The 9961-nt window shown below is 38.8% G+C and overlaps 1 protein-coding gene across 4 annotated transcripts in view; it reads right to left on the reverse strand.

The window, feature by feature from the left end:
* LOC122561773 (semaphorin-4D-like) overlaps positions 1-9961 on the reverse strand; it is a 217384-nt gene that overhangs the window by 114165 nt on the left and 93258 nt on the right. For 2 of the 4 annotated variants that reach the window (XM_043713948.1, XM_043713907.1), the window contains exons 2-3: positions 4103-4239; positions 1876-2114 (exon numbers count right to left, since the gene is read on the reverse strand). The exons of 1 other annotated variant lie outside the window; for it this stretch is intronic. The gene's annotated coding sequence lies outside the window, so the exon portion shown is untranslated. The remainder of the gene's footprint in view (positions 1-1875; positions 2115-4102; positions 4240-9961) is intronic. One more of the 4 variants, XM_043713930.1, reaches the window with a different exon arrangement.

The raw sequence follows: 9961 nt of genomic DNA on the forward strand, positions 1-9961 counted from the left end.
CTGAAAATGTGTTGCTGGAAAAGCGCAGCAGGTCAGGCAGCATCCAGGGAACAGGAGAATCGACGTTTCGGGCGACAAACTTTCCTCATTCCTGAAGAAGGGCTTATGCCCGAAACGTCGATTCTCCTGTTCCCTGGATGCTGCCTGACCTGCTGCGCTTTTCCAGCAACACATTTTCAGCTCTGATCTCCAGCATCTGCAGACCTCACTTTCTCCTCCATATAGGCACCACCCTTTGCATGAAAAGGTTGTCCCTTAGGTCCATTTTAGATCTTTCCCCTCTCAACTTAAACCTTATACTCTCTAATTTTAGACTCCCCTACCCTGAAGAAAAGAAGAATTGAACTTTTTTTCTAAGCGCCCCTGTGGTTTCCTTCTTTGCCTCACTCAACAACCTGTGATATATTTCTTCGTGTCCAGGGGATTTATTTACGAATCGTAGAATCCCTACTGTGTGGAAACAGGCCTTTGGTCCAACCAGTCCACACCGACCCTCGAAGAGTAACCCACCCAGACCCATTCCCCCACTGTATATTACCACAACCAATGCACCTAATACTATGGGCTATTCAGCATAGCCAAATAACTTTGCACATCTTTGGATTGTGGGAGGAAACCAGAGCATCAGGAGGAAACCCACGTAGACAATGGGGAAAATGTGCAAACTCCACACAGACAGTTGCTGGAGGTTGGAAATGAACCTGGGCCCCTGGCGCTATGAGGTTGCAGTGCTAACCACAGAGCTGCCATGCCACCCCAAAATAAGCCTGTCAGACCACTCCGAATCTCCTCTCAATCTGTGCTAATTTCTTCAAATATATCTTACAATATCTTCAAATATTTCTTAAAGTCTTTCACCCTGATTTCTATACCAATATCATCCATCTCACAGGTGAGCAGTGACTCAAAGTATTCATTTAAAACCCTAAATACAACCTCTGGCTCCATACCCAAATTCCCACTGTGGTCCTTAAAGAGTCCTACTCTTTCTCTTTTTATCCTTTTACCCTTAATGTACCTGCAAAACCACCTTTATTTTACTAGCCAATATCCTTTCATACTCCCTTTTGGTTCTCCTAATCTTTTATTTTTAAGTCCACTCCTGCACATTCTGTACTTATCTAGGGCTTCTACAGTTTTGAGCCCCTAGTACTTGCTAAAAAGTTCCCTTTTGCACTTATTCCAATGTTGTATATCTCTTTATATCCAGAATTCACAGGATTTGATGATCCTATCATTTTTCTTTATTAGTATATGTTGGCCCCATACTCTCCTTATTTCTTATTTGAATATATCCCCCTGTTCGGAGACAGATTTACCATTCTAGCCAAATCATATCTCATTAAAGTCAGCCTTCCCCCAGTTAAGTATTTTGACTTCAGGCTCATCCTTGCCCTTCTCCAAAACTCCATTTGATTTATAATTGGTATGATCACTTCCTGAAAAATGTTCCCCTTCTGATACTTCAATCACTTGCCTGGCTTCATTACCTAAAATTAAGTCCCCTCTGTAGTCGGGCCTTCCATGTGTTGTTTTAAAATGTTGCCCAAGATGCATTTTAAAAATTCTGTGCCCTCCAAACCTTTCACACAATTAATTACCCAGTTAATATTGGGGCAAGTTGAAATCCCCTAATATCACAAACCTATTACTTTTACACTTCCCTAAAATGTGCCTACAGATTTGTTCGTTTATTTCTCGCAAACTGTCGGGGGGGGGGGGGTGCGTGCCTATTGTATAGTTGTTTCGGGCTTGAGGCATTAACAAAGTTTCTCTCTCTCTACAGATGTTGCCAGACTTGCTAAGTTTCACCAGCACTTTGTTTTTATTTAGGACATTTTCATTCATCTTGGAAACAAACCAACTGTTGCTTACCTGATCTCGGAATAAAATTCTAATTAAATGCAAACAACACTTGTTCATTATTATAATTTTTCAAAACTTGACTTTTTTTCCCAGCTATTTTCGCAGTAATCGTGGCTTTAGGTTGATCACTGAACTCTAAATCCAATCTGGATGAAGAACAGAATTGCACACCAAGGGGAACAGCTGACTGGATTACCCAGAGAATCACTGGAATTTTTTTCTTTGGCCAGTACATGATTCAAACAAAGCTGAATAAAATCAGAATGAATTATGTTAGAGTCATCCCAAGTGAATTGATATTTGAGATAAGAAACTAAGCTTTAGCTGAAAATATCCCTAAAAACTCCTAGAGTACAACACATTTAATAGATCTTCTAGATGGGACTTATTTATGAGGGTTTCTTGGAACTTAGTAATACAGTATCCAAATACAGGTCTGCGCTTCTATTTTTGGCATTGTGAGAAGTATGCAAACCACTGTCTGAACAAGCAAGATGTCTTGTCCATTTGTTTTTTGATGTCTGATAGCAGCTGCTTGAGAGAGGTGAATGTGAATCTCTCATTTCCAGCAACTTTATCAGCTCCAACTGAACAGCACTCTTCTTACCCATTGCAACTTATACAGTTCAAAAGTTCACAAATTTCTAAATATATCAATGAATAACATTACTTTTCTGTAGAACTAATAGCATTCCTTTATCTGTGTTAACACATTCGGACACCAAGCCACATCAGGAGATACCAAATGAGCAATCAACTGTCTTGTCAAAGAGATGGGTTTTAAGGAGAGTTTTAAATGAGACAGAGGTAGACTGTTTGAGAGATTTTGGGAAGGAATTCCAGGAAGAAAACAGTTTGATCTATTGATATGAAAGCAGTAGAGATTAGCAAGGTGGATAAACCAAGCATTCTCTTTTCTCAATGAAAAAAAACTTGGTATTTGCAGGCAATTCATGTAAGAATTTAGAAATGAAAAATAATGCTGTAATTAACTAATCTTTCTACAAATTAGATTGACTAGAATGAAGCTTTGATAATTCTATCTTTTGGTTTTATTAAGCCAGGGTTGGAGGGTTTGAGCTAAAGGGAGAGGCTGGTACTAATTTCCCTGAAATGTCGGAGGCTGAGGGGTGACCTTATAGAGGTTTATAAAATCATGAGGGGCAGGGATAGGGTAAGTACACAAGGTCTTTTCCCTGGGGGGAGGGAGTCCAGAACTAAAGGGTGAGAGGGCAAAAATTTAAAAGGATTTCCCTGAAATGTCGGAGGCTGAGGGGTGACCTTATAGAGGTTTATAAAATCATGAGGGGCAGGGATAGGGCAAGTACACAAGGGAGTCCAGAACTAAAGGGTGAGAGGGCAAAAATTTAAAAGGAACCTAAGGGGCAACTTTTTCATGCAGATGGTGATACGTATATGGAATGAGCTGCCAGAGGAAGTGGTGGAGCTGATACAATTACAACATTTAAAAAGGCATTTGGATGGGTACATGAATAGGAAGGGTTTAGAGGGATATTGGTCAAGTGCTAACAAATGGGACTAGACTAATTTAGGATATCTGGTCAGCATGGATGACTTGGAATGAAGGGTCTGTTTCTGTGCTGTACATCTCTATGACTCAAAACTCTTAAGGTGAAGGGGCTTATGTTAAGCCAGCAAAAGAAATAGTGTCTTTGCTCAAAGCACACAAGCACTTGATCATTCCTTTCATTGAGTGTCGAAAATAACTCACCGTGGTCTGATTTGGAGAGTATTTCTCTGACAAGAGCCATAAGTTTAAAAGACACTTACATGACTAGGAAAGGTCTGGAGAGATATGGGTCTGGAGGAGATCAACTGGACAAGTTTAGTTTGGGATTACATTCGGCATGGATTGGTTGAACCAAAGTGTCTGTTTCTGTGCTGTATGATTTTATGTTAAAACCTTAATGAAAGTAATGAATAGGAGTATAATGGATAAATTTAATCATAGCTTTATGATGAGATAATTTAGTTAGGCATATAAATTTTAGTTACTGAGAACAAAACTGTTGACAAAAAAATCTTTAAAAAACCTATTAGATAATTTCACTACCTTACTTAAAAAAAACTTTTTCATTGATCCATTTTCCTCACTAACTCGAAAACTGCCTACATTTTACTGTTTATCAGTTAGAAATGAACAAAGTGAAACCATGAAACAGCAGACTAAGTAAACTTGACACTTATAAAGAGATATCTTCTACATTCAACTCACGTTTATCCCACTAGGTTACCACGACAACTTGTTCCAGATAATATCATCGAAGATGCCAAAGTGGATTAGTTTGTCTATTATGAATTATTGATTTTTTGCTTCAGTAAAGTTGCAAATGACTCCCAAACTATTGCCACCTACACAAAACAACGTGAATAATCATAAGAGTTAATTTCACATATTTCATTAAACTATACTTGACTACAACAACATTCTTTTCCTCTCAGTAAAGGTGTTTCTGAAATGAAATTAATGAAGTATAATGGAAAAATGAAGAGTGTCAGGTACTGATGTACAATGAACTTTCAGTCAATGAAACAGACTATTTAAATGGCCACTACAAATAATGTGACCTTTGGCATTCTGAGCTCCAGACGATGCTGAGTCTCAACAAAATACCTAATTAAACATGAAAATTCAGTGACCCGGGGGATTCACACTTTTTGTTTAAAATAATAATCATCATCAAGATAACTATAGTATTCTAGTTTCCTGTTCAGTTTTCCCTGTTTTCCTGTTTCACCATGGACAAAAGAAACACCAAATCTCAAACTGTGTTAAACAAATCAATTCCATCAACCATTCATTGTATTATAATGTTCTTCCTCATACGTGGATGCATTAATTGAAGTGAAATTTTGAAAAATAGAGGATTTCTCAGTTTTCCCTCATCCAAACTAGGCTGGGTGCATCCCAGGGTGTCAAGTGACAACATAGATGAGTCATCAGCTCACCATCTTTTTCCATAAAACAACTTTAAACTTGTACAAGTTATATTGTGAGGAAGCCATTTTATTGTCTAAACATTCAGCAAGATGGAGTTCCATCAGAAAGCTACTGACTAAGCAAATACCATAAGAAGAATTAAAAAACAAAAACTGCTGGAGAAATTGAGCAGGTCTGGCTGCACCTGTGGAGGCAAACAGAGTTAACATTTCAGAACATTCTTCAGAACCGTGTGAAGAAGAAAACTTCTGGTGACTCACTAGACCAGAAACGTTGATGTTGCTTTCTCTCCACACGTTAACTATACGTGCACAGCTTCAACAACTTCTATTTTTGACTTCCATCATCAAAACAAAAGAATTGTGGGAGTAAAAGAAGAAGCCAAGGTAATAAAAAATGGTATCTTGGAGACAGAGAAGGTTTCCAATAAGCCTGTTCCGAATTTAAGTTTGCATCAACCAAACTTCCGGAAATTCAACTGAACACCTGGCATCTTGAGAAATTCGGTTTTACAAACTTTTCATTTTCAAATCAAGCATCAACACATCTAGAAAACTATAGGCCTCTCAAAAAAAAGAGAGACTGAGAGGATTACTTATTCATCTTCATCATCTTGTCTAAATTACTTGCAAGTGATAACGTGAGAATAAGACTTCATGGTACAAAACATGTGGTAAATTATCTGTGAAATTTTTTAAAGGAGTTAAAAAAAATAAAAAGGAATTAAAGAAATATAAAAAAGCTTGCTGTTGGAATTATTCAATTGAGACAATACAAGTAAGAAAATACAAACAATAGTCCTTATATGTAGACACAATGTTCCTAAGCAGTAAAGAAACAAAACTGATATGAAAATTTTCTAGATCAACTGAAATAACTTAGATGAACCTGATTTAATTCTGTTTTTCATAAGTAAGCACCATGTCACTTTAATTGTAAGAAATGAAAATATGCCAATGAAAAGCACCTTTGCACATTTAATCTCCCAGCTGCCGTGAACTGTCAGACATTCTGACCGCATGAACAAATATCAAGCTAATATGTACGTCAGATGAGGAAAGGGTCATTTACAATGTTCTCCAGTGCAAAATAGTTCAAATGTGAAGAGCGACAATTTGACTGATGCCAACAGCACTAGCAAGACCAACAACTATCTTTGTTTGGTGAGGCAGGGGATCGAAAGAGACTGAAGGGTGAAGATTGCAGATTGCAATGGAATATTTTTGGAAGAAGTTTCATTCCATTTCCAACATAAAAATTGGTTTGCAGAAGCAGCTTCGCTCATTTGTTATTTTGCACAGATCATGCAGTCCTTTAAAGACAAGGAGAAGTGGAAGCAGAGTAGGCCATTCAACCCATTGAGCCTGCTAGTCCAACAGGTTTATTTGGAAGCACTAGCTTTCAAGGTGCTGCCTCTTAAATCATCATCATCAACCACCTAAATAAAGAGGCAATAACCTGATGTTGTGCGATTTTTAATTTTGTCCCTGCCAGTCCAACACCGGCACCTCCAAATTATGAATAGATGATCCGATAATGCTTAGCTTCACCTTCTTGTCTTTTTTCCATGAACCCTTGATTTCCTTACCAATTCTTTAAAAACTATCTGCCTGAGCCTTAATATACTCAATAACCCAGCCTTTACAACCTTCTACGGAAAAGACTTCCACAGCTTCAACACCCTCCGTAGAGGTTCCTCTTCATCTCTGTCTTAAATATGTGATCCCTTTTTCTGAAATTAAACCCTATAGTCCTATACTCTCCCAAAAGCAGGAATCAGCCTTTCAGCATCCACACGGTCAAGCCTAAGAATCTTGCATGTCCCAAAGGTTACTGCTTATTCTTAATTCTGAGTACAGTCCCAACTTATTCAACCTGTCCTCATAAGGCAATCCCACCATAGCTGATGTCAGCCTGATGAACCTCCTCTGGATTACCTCCAACGCCAATATATTCTTCCTTGGTTAAGGGATTCAAAAGTGTTCACAGTATTTCAGCTGTGGTCACACTACTGCCTTTTGTAAGTTTAGCAAACACCTCTTATTTTTACACTTCATTCCTTTTGAAAACAAGGCTAACATTCCATTTGCTTTCCCTATTATCTACTGAACTTAGTTGCTAACTTTTTGAGATTCATGGATGAGGACACCCAAATCTCTGTTTTGTAGCTTTCTGCAGTCTTTCACAATTTAAATATATTTTGCTTCTACATTTTTCCTGTTAAAGTGCATAACTTCACATTTCCCCCATGTTACATTCCATCTGCACTTGCTTGATCTGCTTAGATCTTTCTGCAGATCCTGCCATCCTCACAACTTGTCTTCCCACCTATTTTTGTGTTTTACAAACTTAGCAGATTAGAAAAGTGAATGTAATACAAAGTCATTAACATAAATAACTAACTGTGGCCCCAGCCCTGATCCCTACTACTTTGCTAAAAAAAAAGTGACCTTGCATGCAGGTTTATAGCTCCTTGAAGGTAGAATCACATAGAGAGAGGATAGTGACTGAGGCATTTGGTATCCTTGCCTTTATTGGTCAGTGCATTGAGGATAGGAATTGGAATGTCACATTGCAGCTATGTTGGACATTGGTTGGGCCACTTTTCGAAAAGTGTGCCCAATTCTGGCCTCCCTGCTATAGGAAAGACATTGTTAATCTTGAAAGGATTCAAAAAAGATCTACAAAGACGTTGCTGGGGTTAGAGGATTTGAGCTATAATTTGAGGCTGAACAGGCTAGGGCTGTTTTCTCTGGAACATCGGAGGCAGAGGGGTGATATTATAGACATTTATAAAATTATGAGGGACATGGATAGGATGTATAGCCAAGGTCTTTTCCCCAGGGTTGGGGGAGTCCAAAACTGGAGGGCATAGGTTTAAAGGTGTGAGGGGAAAGATTTAAGGGACCGAAAGGGCAACCTTTTCATGCAGAGGGTGTATGTGTATGGAATGAGCCAACAGAGGAAGTGGTGGAGGCCTGACTAATGCACTTAACCTACACATCCCTGAACACTTTGGACTATTTAGCATGGCCAATTTACCTAAATCTGCACATAGAGTCATAGAGATGTACAGCACTGAAACAGACCCTTCGGTCCAACTTGCCCATGCTGACCGGATATCCCAACCCAATCTAGTCCCACATGCCAGCACCTGGCCCATATCCCTCCAAACCCTTCCTATTCATATACCTATCCAAATGCCTTTTAAAATGTTGCAATTGTATCAGCCTCCATCACATCCTCTGGGAGCTCATTCCATACACGTACCACCCTCTGCATGAAAAAGATGCCCCTTAGGTGTCTTTTATATCTTTCCCCTCTCATCCTAAACCATGCCCTCTGGTTCTAGACTTCCCAACCCCAGGGAAAAGACTTTGTCTATTTATCCTATTCATGCCCCTCATGATTTTATAAATTTGTGGGAAGAAATCAGAGCATTCAAAGGAAACTGGCACAGACACAAGGAGAATGTGCAAACTCCATACACGCAGTCACCTGAGGCTGGAATCAAATCTGGGTCCCTGGCGCTGAGAGGCAGCAGTGCTAATCACTGAGCCATCGTGCCACCCTATTCCATGAAGATTGTTAAAATTGCATCCCCCATCTCTGTTGCCATTTCCTTTACTATCCTATGATGCATCCTAACAGGTCCAACAGACATATTGGTCTTTAGCTCATTAGTTTTCCTAGCAGTTTTTCTCTAGTTATATAGCTTTTATACTTATTTCATCTCGTCCTTTTTCCCTTTGAATATTTAATAATTTTGGAATGCTATTAGTGCCTTCTACTATGAAGCTGATGTAAATCAAGAACAGGCAGTCAGTCTAAGCACCCAATATTCTCTTCCTGTAATAAAATCAGTCCCTCTATCTCAGTTGTCCCAAGTTCTCTCATGTCCTGAATACTTCTGGCAGCGTTCTGAGTGTGAATATTTGAGTCATCAATCTGAGTTTTCTTTCTGACAATATTTACACATCCATCAGAAGGCAGCTGCAGGAAGATAGATATAAGGTTACTAGCTAACTCCTTACAATTGAAATGTAGACAGACCCCTTGACATGGCACTTTCATTTCAGCTTGACGATTTCTGGAAAGACTGCCCAAAACTTGCAACCAAGTGTAAATCAAATCTGCATTGGTCCAGCCAGTGCCAGTAGTACAAAATCAATGTCCTGCTCATAGAAGTAGGTTTTGAAAACAAATTTAATAGAAGGTATTATTTAAATCAAAGATGATTTAATACAACTCTGCACTTGTTTTTCCTGAAAGTAGTAAAATAACATTTATCAATAAGTGGTAAGAGTCAAAATCTATGCATTGTCAAGATAAGAGAAATGGACTTACCTGGCTTCTTCTGTACGCTGCATTAATCAATTTAAAACCTCTGACAAAATGCAATGTGAAATTATGACATTGAAATTAAACCTTTTGTAGCTGTAGCTTAAAACACATACACTGAATTCATATCCACTATCAGAAGACTGGAAGACTACAACAGCTAAGTGCTATGTTTGACTGAAATGTAGGAAGTGGGAGTTCTGTTTGAAATGCAAAGGCTTCCTCAATACTGAACACAAGACAAATATCTGGTCAAAGTAAAAAGATTAAAAATATAGGCCTCATATTCATTTCTTCTTCCCATGGCCAGTTTGCATTCCATTTTGTAAATTTACATCCAGTACCTCCGTTACACCAGCAACTTGGCTGAAAAAAAAATTAAAAATGGCTACATAATACAAGTATTCCACGTGCAGGTGCAAACGGTTGAACATCTATTCACACGGTTGCAATGATAGAACACAAGCCTTTGTTGTCCCGATTCCCCCCAACTCCCTCAGTCGAAGCAAAATACTCAGACACTGTAGTTTTTACCTCCTTCATCTATATTCTGGGCCCTGGAAGGAGAAAGAACAATTGCCCATGTACACAGAGACACGAGTTCACAGTCTTCTCTGGAACAGCAGTTTCTCAATGAACTATGAAATGCAAGGTGCTGCATTTTGGGAAAGCAAATCTTAGCAGGACTTATACACTTAATGGTAAGGTCCTAGGGAGTGTTGCTGAACAAAGAGACCTTGGAGTGCAGGCTCATAGCTCCTTGAAAGTGGAGTCGCAGGTAGATAGGATAGT

This window comes from Chiloscyllium plagiosum, chromosome 2 (assembly GCF_004010195.1).
Source record: "Chiloscyllium plagiosum isolate BGI_BamShark_2017 chromosome 2, ASM401019v2, whole genome shotgun sequence".
Taxonomy (NCBI): domain Eukaryota; kingdom Metazoa; phylum Chordata; class Chondrichthyes; order Orectolobiformes; family Hemiscylliidae; genus Chiloscyllium; species Chiloscyllium plagiosum.